Genomic DNA, 20,728 nt, shown 5'->3' with positions numbered 1-20,728 from the left:
AATTAAAAATGAAACAGCTCATTTAACCTTTTTTGCAGCAACCTCAATTGCTTTTAGACAAAACACCACACGAAGCCCATGCCTTAACAAACAGTTACCTTCTAAATATAGCTATATTTTATTTTTCAAAATATATTGAAAAGAAAATTGTACTGTTACCACAAGTTGACAGCATTAGAGTTAATTAACAGAGCAGGCTAAACTGGCTTACAACCTATTACATTTGGTTCCCGCACTGCAGAAGTCACTTAATTACACTATTTTTCATTAAAGTCACTTTACTGTCCCTGCCTCACAAATACTAGTTTTCATCTAGCTTAGTTTGGAATACATTTCAGAATTTGAATGGTGACACATATTCCTCAAATTTTACATAGAAATATCATAACAAGGCTGTCTGATCTTTTAATTTAATTTGTGAAGTACATATATTTAATTTTAATTTTTATTTTTCTATGTTTAATGAAGTAGTACCAAGCAAAAACAACTACCAAAAGGCAAACTTTCACACTAATCTGAACTATACCAGCACTGAAAAAGTACTTTATATTCCGTTACAACCTATGGAAAAGCACATCCAACACCCACCCATTAAAATCTGCATTGTCCTATACAAAAATGACTAGGAAGACTTCCAGTTCTCATGGCTAAGAAGTAAATGACACAAAAATCAAACCTATTTTATGGTATTTGAGATTTCTTAATTAAGCTAGTGACTAGCCATTACAGCAGAATGAAAGCGCAACTTGGTTTTGCAGTACACAAGATAGGTCAGAATCTACACTAGGAAACGGAATTACTTTTGTAAATTGTATGTTATAGATTTATTACTAACCAACTGAAAACCAACCACATATTAAACCCTTGGAAGTTAGTGCATAAGTTAAGCTTCTCCAGTTAAAGAAGCTACTGCATGAAGTAAACACATTTCCATGGCACAGGGGATGAACTATTCAACATCACTTTAAGAAGAGTTCAGGAGATAGCTTAAAACCATCAGTTAAATAGAAAGTCAGCACATTGGAAAACATAATTCATGACAGGCAAAAGAGAAATTAAGCTACAAGGATACTTAAAAAAGCAATATCAATACAACTCTAATTACTTGCCTAGTCAGGAATTCAGAAAAAGGTGTTCAGGATCACCACAGACTGATGAGGCAGTGGTGATCACCAAGCACTAATGAGGCAGAAGAGCCAAAGATATTATGGTGAAAATGGAAGCAAAGAAGTTATTTATTTTCTAGAAAAAGCATGACGATTTTCCCCACTACAGTAGAGACAAGCACTGCCACTAGAAAAAAAACCCTGCAACAAACAAAACCCAGTTCAGATAGGGTATAATATTATGACAACAATGAATGAACCATACATTGAAGAAGGTAAAAATACTACAAAATGTTAATAAAGCCCATTGTGCCAGAAAAACAGGACAGCAAAGGTAATACACACTTAACTGACTGAATGGGAAACAAAATCATACACTTTTTGGCAATGGAAAAGTACATGTCTTCTAGAATATCCAGAGCAAGCCTGTCAAATCAACCTTATGAAAATTTTATACACCTTTCAAGAATGAGACAAAAACCATCTCATTAGATGTATAAAGAACAGAAACAGGGAACTATTGGAAGAAGCAACAGAATGGGAACAGGTTTTTCCAGGGCATTAGACACCTCAGTTTCAAAACAAGACAAAACCTACACTAGAATATTTCTCCAGAAGGCCTGGGCCACACTGCTATCTTGCAGCTGCTAGAACAAGAGAATGATCTCTTCTCTGCAGATGCAGAGGCCCAGAGATGGTAGCTTCAACACAGCTTGAATCTCCAATACGCAATGCAACTTTTAAGGTCTGTAAGCAAGCTGTCAGTGTCAGACTCCACTTCAGCCTGCATCTTGTGCAATTCAGACCTGTGTCCTCTAGTCTCAGGAAAAAGAAGAAAACTGGAATGCCTCTCTTATTTTTCAAAACAGGTAACCTGTAACAATAAGAGGCCTTATTAAAAAGAAAAAAAAAAAAAAAAAAAAGGCCAGACCAGTTCATATCTATTTAGAAAGGAAGGGAGGAGCTAGCAACAAAATGGCGTATTACCAAGATATCAGTTCAGTTAGACAACATATTTAAAGACTCAGACTTTGAAAACAACCTGAATTGCTTCCCAGAGGGAAAGAGGGGAAAAAAAAAAAATTAGCAAAACTACTGACATATATAAATAAGAAACAGAAGAACTAACATTCAGCCTCATATAAGAAATTAAATTCATTAATACCAGCAACAAATTAAAAAACATAAAGTAATTCCTGAAAACACATTCATCACCTGTCTGTTCTATATCACTTTAGAGGAAAGTACATAACATAATTGCAAATTTCACCATCAACTACTTTTTTATCATTATTAATATATTTGAAAAGGTTACGCAGTCATAGTACAAAATACGAAGCTAAGCTACCATTCACAATACTTAGGAAGGCACTCTCCATGTGTGCAGATGGCTAATATAGGATGTCTTCCATGTTCCTATCTGGAATATGTTAAAAACTATCAACTCAGAAGGGGTCCTAGTTTATTTGAATCACACACCTGCTCTTGGGAAGGAGTCCCAACATTCCCATGTTCCTACAGCCTACTGCCAAACAAAAGTTAAAAGTCCCTTTCATCATAGAAGACAGCCAAGTTCTTATCACCCCATCAAAAAAACACATGAAACATACTTTTCAAGTAACCATATATACACTGAAGTACACTGCTGTAGGGCAAAAACCGTGGATTAGATCTGAAGATTAGAAGCAAACAGAAGGTACAAAAAATTTCCAAGACATTAATGCTGACAAGCTTATCATAAATAAATCCCCAAGCCTTATTTCTAGGTCATCTTAACTCCATCTTAATTATTATAAAGACTACCCGTTATTTCAACGTTACGAGTAGAGTAATGAATTAAAAAAATATTTATTAAAAATTTAAGATTTTACATCACTCTCATCAGCTTGCAAATTTCAGTTGAAATATTATTACAGTTTATCAACAAAGCAACTGAAAACCTAGTTAATTTTTTTTAACTGCTGGGCTCCCATGAAAGCAAGATGACATATATCTTGAGAAAATCTCAGTATCCTTCAGAAGTCTCAGCATCTGGTTTTGCTATTTAGGTAGCACTCCCAAAGAACTACTTTTACCATATTAATATGTAGTAACATAAAGAAAGGAGGAAAAGCATGTTTACGAGCTGCTGGATTCCTCTGAACAATTCTGAATGAAGTGACATCCTTCTGCTTAGACTACTGACGCTTTCTGCACATACAATTAATCCATGTTAGTATTCTCATACAAACTGGGACTAAACAGCAAGACTACACAATGTCCAAAACTTGAAGTTTGACTAAGAACCACCAAGATTAGCCAGCTTGCTTTAACCAACCTATTTTTCTATTTTCTAGGCAAATCCGTGTTTCCCTTTAATACCTTCCCTTTGAAAAATGGAATGAGATTTTTCCCAATCTGAACTCTAGGTGGTATCTTCCACAAATCTCATCTTCTCTTCTCTCGAAGTGACATGTTGAACATAAAGCTAAGACTGAATTCAGAAACTTCCAAAACAAGTAATCGAACCTTAAAAACAACAAAAAGTCCCAAACCATCTTCAAATACACATTCTCAAGTGAGCTTGCAGCTTAAGAGCATAGAAATGTTCAGACAACTGGATAAAGCACTGAGCAACCTGGTCTGACCTCATAGCTTACTCTGCTTTGAGCATTTGGATTATGTGATCACCTGATGTCTTTTCCAACCTGAATTATCCTATGATCCTATGAACTTAACTACACTATTACACTACCTTTGCCTATCCACGCAAGCTGAATTTCTTACTGTTTCAACTGCTCTCAAGCTGCTCGTCGAGTACGTCAAGCAACTGTTATCCAGTCATAATCACATAGACATTACCTCAATGAAGTTAGCGTGAGCTCAACATCTAAAATTGGTTGCTTTAAAAAGAAAACTGGCAGAATCAGGTTGAGGTTAAAGTCACACACACCAGCTTAAAGTAACAACAGGAGGGGACAATAAGTTTACTTTTCCAAAGCACCACCTAGGCTGATGTCTTCTTGCATAAAATTTTAAAAATCAAATCAAAACAAAAACGTATCTCCAAATTGAGACTTCTTTGTTACAAAGAATTTATAAACTCACTAGACTGCGCAAGAGTTAGTATGAAAAGCAAACCTCTACAATAAACTGAGACTATTTGAAATTGCCTTATTTTGTAATGTGACCAATCAGTCACTGCATAGAAGATGCATGCTCAAGAGCTGCTGAATCTTTCACAGGATCGCAGCCAAGTTCAGAAGCAGGAGTCTCAAAGAAAGTTATCATCCTATATAAAAGCAGGCAATTTCAGAGGACAGACCAGAATCTGAATGCCATTTTCAGAACATAATGGCCCCTTTGTCACAGCTGAACACTGCAAACCTTAGGCTCCCATCAAACCTCTATGGCCGTTAGCAGACAATAGAAATATCATACCTTAACTTAGTTTTTAGAAAGCCAAAGCCAAGCAAGGCAAATCTGTAGGGCACAGAGGTTCATTAGTTCTTCTACACAGAGTTACCTGCTTAAATAGTAACCTACTACAGCAAGTAATCTCAAATAAACTGTAAGAACTGTATATAACTTTCTGAGGCTCTCAATCCACTGACTGAACAGTGACAGTTGATAAGAATTTATAAGTTTCTCACTCTTTACCTAGCCAACAAGTGAACACTAGAGCCAACGCATAATCCTTCTCCCTCAAAACCATGTTGCTGGAATAGGAAGAAGTTACTCTAACTACTCGGTTCTATAATCACAAAACACTTCTCAACTACAGATGTTGGGGTTTTTTTGGAAGAAAAAAAAAAACAACAAAACCAACCAACAAAACACACCAACCTGAGCCTCACCTGCTTTTACAGGAAATGTAAAATGCAAAATGTGGCTCCTCAGCAGGTTACATAGATTCATAGGATAACATAGATTGGAAGTAACCTCCAAACTGCTATAATCTAACCCTGCATTCAAAGTAGGCCCACTTAAATCGAGTTGCTGTGGGCCTATTCCTGCTGCATTCAGAAAATCTTCAAGAATGGAGATTCCACAGCCTCTCTACGCAACCTGTTCCAGGGTCTGACCACCCCCACTGGCAAAAACTGCTCCTACTGTCTCATAGGAATGTCCTGTGTTGCAGCTTGTGTGCAATGCCCCTCATCCTACAAGTGTGCACCTCCAAGAATAGTACAGCACCATCTTCTTGATTTCTGTCCACAGGTGTGTTGAAAATAGCAATAATATATTCCCTTATTCTTAGCATCATTTTCCTTCAAACCTTTGTAAACACACCATAAACACCAGCAACACCAGGATCTCAGTCAATAGCTGAAGAGCCACTTTTAACCCAAGTTGTTAGTACTTTACACTGGGAATTATTTTTGAGTCAGAACAAAACAAATAAGTACTGTACAGCTTTAGAGAAACAGGAAATCTTCTAAAGTTTCAGAGACCTGAATCATGGCTAAAAAATAATTAAGAGGTCCTGTTTAAAAAAAATTAAAACGAGACCCCTGAAAAGCCTGGGTTAGACCAGTCTTTCTCTTAGAAAGATAAACAAAGCCTACTTTCCTAAAATCTGCCACTTATGAATCCTGAAATGGATAGGAGACATAACAGAAGAGCTATCCAATTCAATTTTTAAGAGATTGCTTTCCTAACAGTTCTAAAGCAATGAATTATTCAGAAACAACATACCAACAATGGAGAGAGAAGAGGCAGTCTCCTTAAGTGCTGGAACATGAAACCCCAAACAAACACACAAAATGTTCCAAACATCCAGCTAATAGTAAAAATGATCACTTGCACAAAGATTAGTATTTCTTCATCTTTGTTCCAACTGACATTACTTTATACCACACTGTTGGCATGGTGTCAGCCTCTCACTGTCTGGTAAATCTTACATCACATGAGGAGGAAGTGAGTGTAGACAATTACAAAGGCATCTGGACTACATTGCCAATTAAAAAACAAGCACACAAACAAAACCCCACACACAGAGTCAGGAGAGGTTGGCAGGTGCTATACACGTGTCAGATAGTCAACTGGTTTTGTTCATGCTATACTTCATCCACTAAAGCAGTGTTCTATCAAGATGATCAAGCAAAAACGTAATCAGTATATTACAGATCTCTCTACTAAAACTGCCACCAATAAGACAAGCCTGAATGTCTCTGTACAAGCTTTCACCTTTCAGAGAGATTTCAGCACTGAAAAGTATTATTCATGCAGGCTTACAGAAAGGATCAGCAGAGGGAGTCCTTAGAATTATGGCCTTATCATTTATATATACACTAGTCAGGAATATTTTGGCCTACTTGAGGCATACCTCTTAAAACAGCATTTCTTTTCAGAGTCTGCCATCCAGAGACCTGAAAAGACAGAAAAATAGTCTGAAAGTTAACATCCAAAATTCCTCAAAATCCAGCTGCCACAAAGAAATACATAGCTCACTAAATTCACCTAAAAGTACCTAAGTATCTATATTAATTGAAGATAACAGCAGGGTGGGGGCACTTCTGAGTAAGAAAAAGAAAGGGGGAAAAGACTGTCAGAATTAGATCCTCAGAAAAAAAAGAAAGAAGAAAAAAGATGTAATACAGTCTCTTATGAAAGGACATACATAGGCAAGAAAAATTACTCAAAAATCCAAGTAGTCCTGTCACCATGTGATGGCAAAATGAAAAGAAATTCATTATCTTCACAAATGACAGGGAAAATAACCAAATAAATAAGCAGAAACCTTGAACCACAACCTACAGACTAGATAGTGATCAGTCTGTAAGAAAAGAAAAGATTTTGGATTGAAGATCCACAGCCAGATGAATATTATTCTCATTTTTCAAGCTATATTTGCAAGTAATCTGCTCTTTGTATCTTAAGTTTCAAAAAATACTTTCAAGGAAATAATTCCTATTTCCAGAATCTCTAGATATTTTCCAAAATAAAATTATATTTTAAAAAATAAAAACAACTGTTGAATCACCTTTAGCCAGAGGATAATCTCACATGAATAGATTAGCTTGACAAAAGGCGGCAATTTTTCTTAAGTTGATTCGCAAAGGAAATACTCAGATGTTGGAGACAGGTAAAGCATACTACTACTTCCATCTTCCTGCTCCAAAAAATGAAAGGCATAGCCTGTAGTTACTGATTTTACTGTTATATTGCTAAGGGAATTATAAATACAATGATACAACAAGATATTAATTATAGCACTAGGCAAGAACTTCAGTACAATGCAAATGAAAATCTCTTAGCAATTCCACTATGAACTTCTTCGACTGCATTCAGAGAAAAAAATTACTATTAACTGAAAGCAATGCAGCGTTGCATGAGACGCTCTTTTGTTGGAACCCACAAAAAAAAGTCCTCACCGAGGATGGAAAGACCCTCATATGGACAGGAGAAGAAACTCTAGAATGCATTTGCCACAAAAAAAGATCTATTCCTGCAGCAAAATGTGGAGAACAGAGTAGTCAATGACATTGCTTCTGAAGAAACCAAGTCAGAGGCTTCTCACCATTCCAAGAGCACATTACAACATAAACTTCTGAGTAACAGCCTTTCAAAAGGAATTGTCATGCATCTTCCTTCACTGGTACTGGAAGAGGACAAGGTAACACTTTGGTTCAGCTGGAAGAAGAAAGTGGCACTCAACTTGTGAGGAAAAAGCCAACAACCAAGTTGGTCCTAAATCACCACCATATTCTTCATGTTCTGGTTACAGGAAGATAGTGATACACTATAAAAGCCACAGACAGGGAAATTCAGTTCATTTTTATACCTAGAGAGTTGTTGGAGACCAGGCAAGTGGATCACTTTACTGTTCCTGCACACTAACAAGTCAGAATTGAGTACTAATATTCCAAAACAGATTTTCTTTAACTGCTCAACTACTTTTGTTCAACTGCTATGACTGCTCTTCATAACTTGACAGATTATCAAACTGTAATTCTCATTTGTACCACATAGCTTTGTAAAGCAAAACAGGAAGTTACTCTTACCAGGTACAAATCCAGAACTGAAGGGAATGCCTGAAGGATTTACAAACCATTACAACCTTGCTCTGTTTTAAAAGGATAAGCACATATGTTTTTCTTTTGATGAAATATGGTGTAATAATGTTACTTCACTAAAAAAAAAGAAGTATAGTGCTCACAGTGGAGAGCCTGAGAAAAACCGCTGTATGTGGCAGATGCTAGTAATTTTGCTGAATAATTACTGAAAGGTACTAAGGTCATACAGCACTGAAAGCTGAATGACAACAGTAATAGAAACAGGAGGTATACCTCAATTCACAAGGACAGTGTCATTGAAGTGAAAGTCACAGCTCTAAGAACAAAACATTACAACATTGGAACTTTGCTCAGACCCAAAACTTAGTGTGGGAAAGAAAATTTTCACATCTGATGATGTGAAATGGCATAAGCCAGGCATAAGCCTCGCACACCTTTGTTAGTAGCTGCATGCAGATGAAACCCAGCAGATGAGACCCAGAAACCTAGGTCTACAACGAGCTGAACTGAACTGTATAAAAAAAGACAGTCCTTGCTATGGCAGCCAGTTTAATTATTCTCAAAGACATCCAATAAATATTGATAAATTAAATACTTTAATATTAATATTTAAATTAATATTTAATTCGTAAAAACTATTAAATATTTTCAATTTTAACAGCTATTTCCATGTAATTCCACAATCTACATCAGCTGAACTGGCCTGCAAACACCTCATTCCATCAAGATAGGATCCAAAAAAGGGTCCTGACATTGTGAACATAACCATGTAACTAGAGAACTAATGCCTGGTTTAAAAGGGAAGTCTAATTCACACTTTCAGCATGATGTAGCCGAAGGCAGAGTTGCATGGTCATGATGTCAGAGATTCCGAAGAAATACAAGCACAGAACTTCTGCCTCTTCAACTAGCTGGATTAAAACATAAAACCAGCTTGTTACCATTATCAATTGCAACAGAAAGTTATGTTGTTAATGGCTGAACAGACAGACCTCTGTTCCATAAGGAAATTTATTTAGCAGTAACTTATTAAAATACTATCATGCTGACCTGCAACAGATCAAAAGAATTATGGCTAAATGAAATTAATTCAAAAACCCCACCAGCTCAATATAAAGTACCTTGCACTTCTGCAAATCTTTCCATCACAGGGCAAGATATTTATGAGTCAGAAATTTATTTAAAGAGAACTGGAGAAGTAGTCATAGTCCTACTTTGATTGCTAACGAGGTCAATACAGCATATACGGTACTCTAGAAAGTGATGAGGATATTATCTCAGATAAACAACTTAAGATGCAGGACACCTTTTTTAAGAGATAGAAGGATAAAGAAAACAATATTTGCGGTTGCTTTGGCTTCAGATATCAAAGTTGTTTATTTAAACTGTTGTCAGGTTTATGTTGTTGAATTTTTACTTTCAAACTTAATGTATCAGCCACTTAAAAAAAGAAAGCAGTAACTTCAAACATACTAGCAGTGAGAAGGTTGTACTGGGTTTAGCAAAGTGCAATTACAGAAGAAAATTTGTCTTCCAAATTGAGTTTTAAAATATTGTAAACTTCAACAAAATTCTTTATGTTGTGTTTGCAAAGCACTATTTAATAAAAGAAACTACTAGAAACAAACCTTTTTGTTGAGCAGAAAGAAGTATCGGTAAAGATTTAAATTTGCTTTAGCAAGCCAAGTTATGATTAATAGCCCACGTGCAGCCTTTTATGACTTATTTCAGCCGCATAAGTATATGTTAAGGCACTAAATGTATCCGTGTACTCTTTTTAGTATCACACCAGCATCTCAGTGGAACTCCTCACAAGTCGTTTTTTTCCCATTTCTGGGAAAACGGTGGTATTACCACCGCCAGATGGCACCGGTGCCCTAACTGCACTAAAGCAGGTATATATCTTAATAACACATAAAAAGGAGGACTCCCCCGCCCCAAGAAAAACAAATGAAAAACAACCTTTACACATTTGTTGTCTCTGTCTTCTTAAAACAAAGATCTACTAAGCACAAACACAGCATGCAGTTAATTTAAATCAGTACATAGCATTATTGTGAAACCAGCACTACCCCCAGAATAGACAGCAGCATGTTTCCTGATGCATTTGTTCAGGGGGTTTTGTTGTTATTTTAAGTTTACCCTCTGTTGAGTGGAATATTGCATTTCAATTCTGTGCCCATTTCATGGGTGTGCTGAGCAATTTGCAGAGATCACATCACATACAAACTAATTGACAGGTCAGGTTTCCCCAGTTCCAGTGGAAATTAAGGTATTAATTTTTCAACACCTCAGAAAAAATAGAGATGGCCTGCAAGAATAGTACACTACTTTCTTCACTTTTCTGAGTATTTGCCTGTTACATTGCTAAAACACTACCAAAAACTGATATGCAATTGGTCCCAAAGAAGGATTTAAATCATCTGATAACACTTACAGAAATGACTGCCATACTCTTACAATACTCTTGCAAGGAAAGCCACTTGCCTTCCAGCCTACTTATAGTAATTGTTCTTTTCCTCTGAAAAGGTTCAAGGGTGATGATCGATTTCTCCACTGGTGAACACTGTGGAGGTGAAAGGCAGAACACCAAAGGAGACTTAAGGGAAAAAGCAGGCTACATCTGGCAGCCCAAAAGAGGTGATGCTGCATCAGCTCCAAGCCCTCAGATACAACTTGTAGTGGGGCTGAGCACATATTCCCAGTAGGCACACACACACAGGATACAAGACATATAGCCACTGACAACAGATCAATCAAGACAGACACAGACACAGCATGCACATGAACACGAACACAAACAGCACCAACAGCCTCACCCTGCTCCCCTCTCTAGCTGAGCAGAATGGAGGTCCACTACTAAGAATACATACACATACGTGCAAGGTGGATCCCTGCAGCAGCTAGACTCTGCCCAGATCCCCAGTCTGCCCAGTAGCTGTCCCCTGGATCCCAGTCTCCACAGTCACAGCTGCTGTCACCTGGACATACATGCCTTAGAGGGCACGGCCCCCCACTAGTTGCTGGTACAGACTGTCTGGTGCCTGGTTGCTGGTATGCACACACACACACACGCATGCACACACAGAGCATGCCAGGACTCTCCTGCTCCCCCAGTAGTTCCCCTCTCCACCCCCACCATAGTCTCACAACCTGAGAGACACACATACACACAGATGGCCAAGACTCCACTGGTCTCCCAGTAGCGAGTCCCCTGTGGTCTCTCCCTTAGAGCCACACATTCACCAGCAGTCTCACCCTTAGAGATCCTCAGATCCTACAGTGTCCCTGGCAGCCAGCTGGACTCACTTGGTCACCCCAACAGCCAGCTTCTCCTCGGGGCTTCTCCTCGGGTCTTCCCCTTAGAGAGGCACACATGTCTGGCCACTTCACCTACATGTAGGCTAGCCTAGCTTGCTCTTCACTAGCACTCACTCACTGTAATTGCTGGCACTATAGACACATGAGCTTCTGACCCCTGGTCCTACACCACTGTCTGGCACTTGGTTTTGCGCACTCCGATCTCTCCAGTGACTGGCACTTAGGCGCATGGTCCCTCTGCCCTGCAGACCCACTCCAGCTGCAGTGCCCACAACCTCACTTACTCCAGCTCCTGGCACCATGGATGCACAGACCCCAGTGACCTAAGGTCCCACTCCTGTTTTTGGCACTTATGTCCATTCATGCCAGTCTCTCCAGTTGCTGGCAGCCTGGGCCCTCTGACCCATGGTCTGACTGCAGTTGCTGGCACTCAGGCCCCCACGGACACACCTGCAGACAGAACAGAGCACCCTCACCCAGGAAGGAGTTAGGAATTGAAGAAGACGGTAAGACACACTGCACTGATCAGACACAGGGCATGGCTGGACACAGGTACTGACCAGCCAACTATTTACACATTCCTGGCCATCTAAATCCCCTTGCCCCTCAGTTTTGCTATGTTTGCTCCTCCCCAATCACCTAAGCCCCTCCCTTCCCCTGCCTTTGGCTCCTTCCCAAAATATCCCGTAAATCCTTTGAATGCCCAAATGCTCTTCCCCTGCACCCTCCATGTCCCATACCCCTTGCAGTAACACCTCCAGCCCCCAGTCCAAAAGGTGCTCCAGCATTGACTCATCGTCATGGGTGTCATGTCTGGACAACGGGGCTGATGGCTCTCCAGGGACAACCCTGGTTAGGGTACATACCTTACGGGCTGTGCCCTCCTCTGAGTCCTTAATTTGGGTTCCCTGCCTGCCAATGTGCCCCTGTGTTCCTCTGGGCTTGTGGAGATGGGCCTTTGACAAACTGATGGCTCCTGTGATAGGCCTGGAAGTAGTTAGGCAGGGCACAATCATCACATCTCCCATTATCTCTTTGCGCTCCTTTGTGGGTGTGCAGATGAGCTTTACCATGTAACCTAATAGATCTCTTTAAACATGTTCACAGAAGCACATTCCAACTAAATTGGAGAGAGATGGGTTTGACAGATGAACTGTTAGATGGATAAGGAATTGGCTGGATGGCCATGTCCAAAGAGTTACAGTCAATGGCTTAACGTCCAAGTGGAAACCAGTAATGAGTGGTATCAAGGGTCTGTATTGGGACCAGTACTATTTGGTATCTTCATCTCAGATACAGTGGAATTGAGTGCACTCTCAGCAAGTTTGTGGATGACACCAAGATGAGCGGTGTAGTTGATACACTTGAGGGAAGGGATGTCATCCAGAAGGACCTTGATAGGTTTTAGGAGTGGGCCAATGTGAACGTCAAGAAGTTCAACAAGGCCAAGTGCGAAGTCCTGCACCTCGGTCGGGGCAATCCCCAGTATCAATACAGGCTGGGGGATGAATGGCTTGGGAGCAGCCCTGTGGAGAAGGACTTGGGGATACTGGTGAGCAAAAAACTGGACATAAGCCAGCAATGTGCACTTGCAGCCCAGAAAGCCAATTGTATCACAGGCTGCACAAAAAGTGTGGCCAGCAGATCAAGGGAGGCGATTCTCCCGCTCTACTCCGGTCTCATGACACCCCACCCAGAGTACTGTGTACATTCACATAGTACAGCTCTATGTCCCCCAGTACAAGAAAGACATGGACCTGTTAGAGCAGGTCCAGAGGAGAGCCACAAAAATTATCAGAGGGATTGAACACCTCTCCTATGAAGAAAGGCTGAGAGAGTTGGGGTTGTTTAGCCTGGAGAAGAGATGTCTCTGGGGAGACCTTATTGTGGCCTTTCAATACTGCAAAGGGGCTTATAAGAAAGATGGAGAGACACTTGTTACCAGGGCCTGTAGTGACAGGACACAGGGCAATGGTTTTAAAATGGAAGAGGGTAGCTTTAGATCGGCTATAAGGAATAAAGTTTTTATGACGAGGGTGGTGAGACACTGGAACAGGTTGCCCAGAGAAGTTGTGGATGCCCCATCCCTGGAAATGTTCAGGGTCAGGGGCTTTAAGTAACCAGATCTAGTGAAAGATGTCCCTGCCCATGGCAGGGGGGTTGGACTAGATGATCTTTGAAGGTCCCTTCAAACCCAAACCATTCTATGGTTCTACAATTCTAAGCAAAGTAAATGTAAGCTGTTCTTCAGCCCTGCAAAAGGGAAATACTTAAACAGAGGGTGCAGAACACAGGATGGATCCTCACCAAGAACAGTTCTTCTTCCAAGAAGTTATTTTTCACCTAGCCAACAAGCAAGTATTATTTTCTCTGTACCAGACCTATCAAAATAGGACATTCACTCTATGCTTAGAAATAGTTATCCCTCTTTAGTCTCTCATAGCCATGCTTGTGGGCCATATGAATGCCAAACCAGAGTAAACTGCTGACAATTAGATACATACTTCAGCTGCAGTTCAGAAAAGAAAAGAAATAATTATGCATGACCAAGTAGTGTAACTTTACTTTCATGCGCTCAGGTCTAAGATAGTGCAGATGATCCCTTAAGGAAATCCACCGGAAAACCTGCTAAATGAACACTTCGTGAAGTCCCTTTAATATTTACAGTTTATCCCAATTAAAACACACAATACTCATCAAGCCTAGAAGTCATCATACACATTTTTTAAATCCAGTTAAAGCTACACCAAAGACTACTTCCCTCCTCTTCCAAAACCAGAATAGTCTACTGAATCTACTTAAGCATAGGGTGAACCTCTAAAGACTTTAACTCAGCCATGATCTCTTTTACTCTGTGTATTGGAAACTGGAAACATGTAGGAATAATATAGGCTCTCAAAATTCATGTTATCTTAAAACATGACATTTAGAATAAAGAGCCTTAATTTACTATCACATCTAAAATACTAGCTGCCTTTACCACTAGAAAAATGGGTTTAACCACCTAACTATTCCAATTACACAGCACAGACTGCACATAATTATTCAGATAAGCCTCTATCCCAATGTTTCTTTTAGGGACTTGCCTGTCTGCCACAACTAAGTGTGGGTTAACAGCCTGACTCTTATAACCAACATAACATTCTCCACTGTTTGAGCTTCTAGCCAATTACAACCCAAACTCAGTTCCTTCATAATTGCTATTTCAAAACACAGGTTTAAGTTAATTTCACTGAAGATAAAAACTAGGATATTATAAGGCCTATATAAAAGTTATATTATCAGAATATACTTACCTTTCATGAAGGGATTAGAAAATCACCATGCCTTCCTAGAGCAAGCAAATGTCAATACCTATTTCATTTTTACGTATTTCAACACTTTGGGGTTTTTTGGGGGGAGGAGGAGAAGGAGAGGGGGTGAGGGCACTGAGACATTTCAATGTTCCCTAATGAATCAGGAGCTTTGTTTAGAAGGTATAACTTTATAAGCTGCAGGCAAGTTACAGATTTCTTCCCAGTATCTTGAATTATTGGAGGTTTGTATCAGAGGTACTCCCTCCTGGCATCAAGAACACTTTGGCTTTGTGAATGTCTTTTGTAGGCGAAGTCACACAACTAAGCAAAAGGGAAGGTGAAAAGAGAAAGACAACTGGAACAGTACCTAAAGCTCTAAACTGCTATCACATTTTACTCTCTGAAATTTTCCCCAAGTCTAAGTCTATTTGTTTTAAGCACTGTTTTGAAGAACTAGAAAAAAAACAACAACAAAAAACCTCACCTTATTTTGTGGGTGTAAAAGCCATCCTTTAAGTAAACAAGTAAAAGCCCCTTTAAGACAGACATCTAAAAATTTTTAATTAATACAAGAGTATTACTATCCCCACAACAATACTGGAAAGTTTAAAAAAAAAAAGCTCATGATCCCAGTTTTAAAGTATGTGAGTTGGTAACTGAAAGGGTTGTTTTGGTTTGTTGTTTTTGGTTGTTTTTTTTTTTTAATCCCTAGTCTTGGTTCCATAACTAGACAAATGAGTGAGACATTTTTTCTCTCCCTTCCTGCAACCACCTGGCAACCAAAATAGGCTGTGCCTGAATACCTCTGGAGTAAAATTGCTTGTACATAGTAAGTATAACTCGATCTTCAATATTACTCCCCAAGAGACTGTTTCAGTGATGGGTTTTATGCTAGTCAGATTTTTAAGTCAGAAATTCTTACTATTCACTAGTCATTACACATTACTCTTAAGTTTTTAACAATTTATTCATGATCAAAAGTCAAAGAGTAGTAGGTGACTAGACAAGTCAAGCAAAGTATGAATAATGTGATCTTTAGCCAACTTATCTGAAATGAAGTCTGTCATGTTATTTTAGAGAATTTAGATCATGATTAATGGTAACGTCAGCCATCAAGTAATAAAAAACACAAAGAATAAACTCTAATATCACAACACTTTCATGAAAACATCTTCTGAAAATGACCATGTACTACTCATTTCTTTGATCTGTTGTGCTCAAGAGTACTTTGGTCTTTTTTGAGGAGACTTGACTAACAGGTTAAAGAGAAACTACTTGGGGTGTAGTCACACCATTACTAATAGTTGCACTAGGGTGGCTTAAGAAATGTCGACCCCAAAGCAAAACACATTCACTTTTACACAGGTCTCATTCATGTCAATGCAAAATAAAGGACACTACTGTTAATAAATGACATGTAAAAAGTGACACAAATGTTTGAGATAAAGTAGAAGTAATAGTCAGGACATAGTAGCATTAAATCTACCCATTTAATCTTTATTCACCCCACATACTTACCTTTCATGGTACAATGAGAGACTGATCTGATACTTTTTCCATAAAATACCTGTTTCTGACTACACAAAATGCCCTGTAGTAAGTTGTCAAAGCAGCAGAGATGACTGTTCAAAATTTCTGTCTTGCATGTTATTAGTAAAAGACATAATGAGGACAAAAAGGACTTCTGTAAGGCAGGAGAAACAACAATGCAGTTGAAGACAAAGTGCCTCAAAACTGTGTCCTAAGCCCCTTCACACAAATTTTGGTAACTTATTTTCTGTCATTTCACTTTGCAGAGAGGAATGAGGAACATCAAACACCACCTCCTCCCAGCTGTTACAGGAATTAACTTTCTTAGAAAATTCACAAAATATAAGTACTATCAAAATTTTAAATATATTAAAAAAAACGCAGAGCCATTCAATCTCAGTTTGGCATCTAATCATAAAAAGCTCAAGGTTACTAGACACATGTTTAATAGCAGGGCTGGATACTAAGACATTTTAATGTAAGGTTTTATTTAAATATTTTCTCTTATACATTGCTTAGATTTGGAGTCTGTATGAAAACTGACTGTATTAGAGTCCTGAAAAGTCAAACAGCTACTACCTGGTTGCTAAATTTTAGTTAAAAATGGTCACACAACCAATCTCTCAAAGTGTCTGCAGCCAAAGAGATATACAAATACCCAAATTATGAAAGTTAGTTCTTTAACTTTTCACCTGACAACAGATGCTTATAAAACATTAAATTAAGGAAGACACTTTGAAAATAAATGAAATAATTAACTGTTATTCCTTTAATAAAATCATGTAATTCCTTTACTAAAAGGATAAACACCAGTTTGTCAGTAAAAAGGCAAGACTAGAGAGTTGTAATAGGCAGTACGTTACTGTACTTTAAAAACTCATCTACACCTTTGTCTACCCATTAGCGTAATAGGACACTGCAAAGAAGATGGACATCATCCCTGCATTGAGACTCATATTTCATTTTCGGTAAATGTTGAGTTTTATTAGATTCATAGTAGATCTGAATTCATAGTCACCACGACTTAGTAATACAAAATCCCCCATACGCAGTGCCTTCTACCCAAACACGTGAAAGCACAAGTTTCAGACATTGCCAATATTTACTGCAGCCATAATCAGGTATATATTAACCCAGAAAGTGTCATGGGTCAATTTCAATAGCCACAGTCCGCTGTCCCTGCAATTTTGTAAGCTACTGGTGAAACATCTTCTGAAATAATGTTCAATTCTAGTTGAACACATTAAGGAAAAATGGCATTGAAACTGGACCAAGTACCAGGAAGGGTGATCACAATTAGAACACAGAGCGTGAATGAAAAAAACCTTTGTCTTTCCTATATTCAGCTATCGCATCCTGGTCTGAGAGGGCAGTATGACTGCTACTTGTAAGATAACGAGAAAGCAGAAAGAGTTATTTAAGCTAAAAATATACGATGGGAAGAAAACATGTGCATAAACTATCTAAGAGTTAAGTTCAGGAGGATTTTAGAAAAACGTTCCCAAATATCTGTTATAGTCTTACACTTCAGTTAATATAGGTAATCAGGAACCTTGTTTACTTACCTAGAGACAGTGGAAGATGGTGGAGACATTAGCAAAGTTAACTAAATGATCCAGACAGTATTTCAGGCATTTATTGTTTCTCTAAGATGAAGCCCCTGATACAGCAAGGTCACAGCAAACTCAGGAAGATGGCAATAAATGTGTGTTTTCCTTCTTAGTACGCCAACTGCAGATCAACAAATGCAAACTATGTCATACCTTCAACTCTGTGATTTGCAGTGCATCCATTATCAATCCCCTCTTGTAAAGACTACCTGTAACCTCTTTAAATCTTTCTTGTAGAAGGCCACTACAGAGTTTTGTTGCAGGAGTATACATAAGGAAAGAAGATGAAAGCGCACTTAAAATGTACAAATGGGAATTCAAAACAGCACAGAAATTAAGCACTCTGCTTCTGTCAAGCTGGAGACAGATTTTGGCATTAGATCCCTTCAGCTCTGAAGGTGAAAGCAAACACAGTGCAAATAAATGCAAGACTAAGGTTTTCCTGACTTCAAGCAATGATGATTGAGAATTGCCTTATATGAATATGCATAAAGCATCAATACTAAATCAGAGCTGGCATTTTAAAAGGTTCCGTTTAGGAAGAGGAGCAATAAGAGTAAAAAGTAAGAGAATGGCAGATTTTTAATGGAAGGAAAATGTATATACATACTAAAGGCAACCTGGCCTACTTACTTGATTCCTTCCCACCTACCATCACAACTGTCAGCCCCAGTGTGTTATTCCCCATATCCTTCCTCCTCCACTCTTTCCACTGCCTCAACTCTTCTTACAGAGTCAGGCAAGGGATAAATATGTATTACATCCACCCAAGACACATTGGCAAGTGTAATTATGGAAGACATCACATTCTCATAATTCAGCAATAGGAGGCTTTTCAAGTGGCAACAGATGGCAGGCATCTCTTATCAGAAATCAAACATGATCAGGAACATAAAAGAATACATGATATGAGAATTTTATATATATATATACTTTCAATTTTCTTTCAATCAGAGTACTAACTTTAAAAGCTACCTTAAGTGCAGTTACAGTGATCTACCTTGATCTTACAGATTTCAACACAGATTTCATTGTATAATGATGTGTTGTCTTCAAATCAATATTCAGAAGTCATTGGAACTAATCCAAAAGACTGCTGCTATGTTACAAAAGAAAAAGGGGGGGAAAAAGTAAAATAAAAATGTAAAATGTAAAAAAAAAAAAAAGCTGACCACTGCCAAAAGCACTCATCCTAGAGAAAGAAACATTAACTACCAAAATCATGCATTCATGTAACTAGCCAAAAATGTACAAAACACAGATTAATCCAATTCTCAGAGTACTTTGAGTGGCTAAAAATAATTTTCTATTTTTTTCTTGAAGTGTATTAAGACATTAAAGGGGTTTTTTTGTTTATATGGTGGTTTGGTTTTTTTCCTCAAATAAAGTAGCCATCTCAAAAGCAGCATACTACAGTCAGGGTTCCTAAATTGTATTGGTCTCACATGTATTAATATTATAAAGCTAGCCTGTAAACCTCAGAAAGAAAAAAACATTGATTAAACTTTGCTAGGTTTCTTGAATGGCCATTTAAAATGGCAGTGAACATACTACCACAAAAATACAGAGAAATTTAGTATTATGAATTTCTATAATTTAAGACAGGACAGAGTTAATCGACTATTCCTACATCGGTCACTAGGAGGCACCTACCTAGCCAGTCAAATTTCAGAGGTTAGCCATTAGCACCAGACTCCAACCACCAGGATCAGAACTCCAAACTTTAGAACCACTACTGAAGTTCTTCACCTTTGGAGGAAAGGTGTCTTTGGCAAAAGATCTGCAATGAGCATCAGTGTCTCTAGAGACTTGCAGACTGACAGCGTATGAGGTGGCCCTACTGCAACAGCATGAAAATTTTCAGTTCCATTGTACCTGCAGCACCAGCTGCTAACGGAAACAGTATCCTCTCATGTTCGACCACAGCCTTCCCAATCACTCACTCCTTTTAACCTCTGAGGCAAGTAATGTAGTGGGCAGAGTAGGAGTCAGCAGCAGAAAAGCAGAGGGAAGGTAAAGGGCAAGACACAAAGGTTTTGGAAATGTCAAAACTCTTTTAAAACTTGGTGTCTTGCACTGGTTTTGGTTGCTCTGCTTGTATTCAACATCACTGAAATTAGAGATATGGTACGTAACTACAATGTCAGTTATTACAATAATATTAAGCCCATTTAGAGAAAGTTAGGGTGAAATTTTATTACTAAGCATTTTATGTCCTCCTTCTACGCACCCCAATAGAACGAGTACCATCTCGGGGTGGGGGGGAAGGTATTAAACAGAAAGAATCATAGGACAAGTAAGTATCTTTCATAACTTTTGCACTCGCCTGTTAATGGGGACGGCAGTTTTTAAAACTCACTCGACTGTCATGTGCAAACCTCTACAGGTTTGTATGTAAGCTCAGCCAGTACTTTACCCTCCACAGAAACAATTTCCACACAGTTGCTTTCTCTGGTTTTGAGAGTTGCAGAAGTATGCAAATAGTGAGTAACAGCAAGCATTTAACTTACCTATCAATACTCTGAAATCGTGTTATGGTGATATACGCTATTTCCATTTCATTCTGGAAATGGCAGTTGCAGCATAAGCAGAGAAGAACTAAGATGGGAAAATGAGGAAACACACTGTCTCAAAGCAGATGTTTCATTTAATATAATGTAACCTGAAGAAAGCTTCCCATTTGTAATATAATCTAATCAGAAAAGGTGGTTTAATAGTCTCAAAGGTCTAAAATATCAACACAATTAGTTCTAATTTTTATTTTGATGGATGTTTTTTAATCAGATGAACTTACTACTGTATTTGTGGTTTAGTGTGTAATACCTGTACGTGCACAAAGTTCTTTCATATAGACTAGTAAGGCATAC

At 38.4% G+C, this 20,728-nt stretch overlaps 1 protein-coding gene across 5 annotated transcripts in view; it reads right to left on the bottom strand.

Moving 5' to 3' along the window:
* Nucleotides 1-20,728, bottom strand: part of PCGF3 (polycomb group ring finger 3) — a 57,267-nt gene that overhangs the window by 21,050 nt on the left and 15,489 nt on the right. For 3 of the 5 annotated variants that reach the window (XM_075526524.1, XM_075526527.1, XM_075526523.1), the window contains one exon: nt 6,415-6,457. The exons of the other annotated variants lie outside the window; for them this stretch is intronic. The gene's annotated coding sequence lies outside the window, so the exon portion shown is untranslated. The remainder of the gene's footprint in view (nt 1-6,414; nt 6,458-20,728) is intronic. 5 annotated transcript variants of the gene reach the window in all.

This window comes from Mycteria americana, chromosome Z, assembly GCF_035582795.1.
Source record: "Mycteria americana isolate JAX WOST 10 ecotype Jacksonville Zoo and Gardens chromosome Z, USCA_MyAme_1.0, whole genome shotgun sequence".
NCBI lineage: Eukaryota > Metazoa > Chordata > Aves > Ciconiiformes > Ciconiidae > Mycteria > Mycteria americana.
Note: the sequence above shows the minus strand (reverse complement) of the source record. Positions and strands in the feature narration are given on the sequence as shown.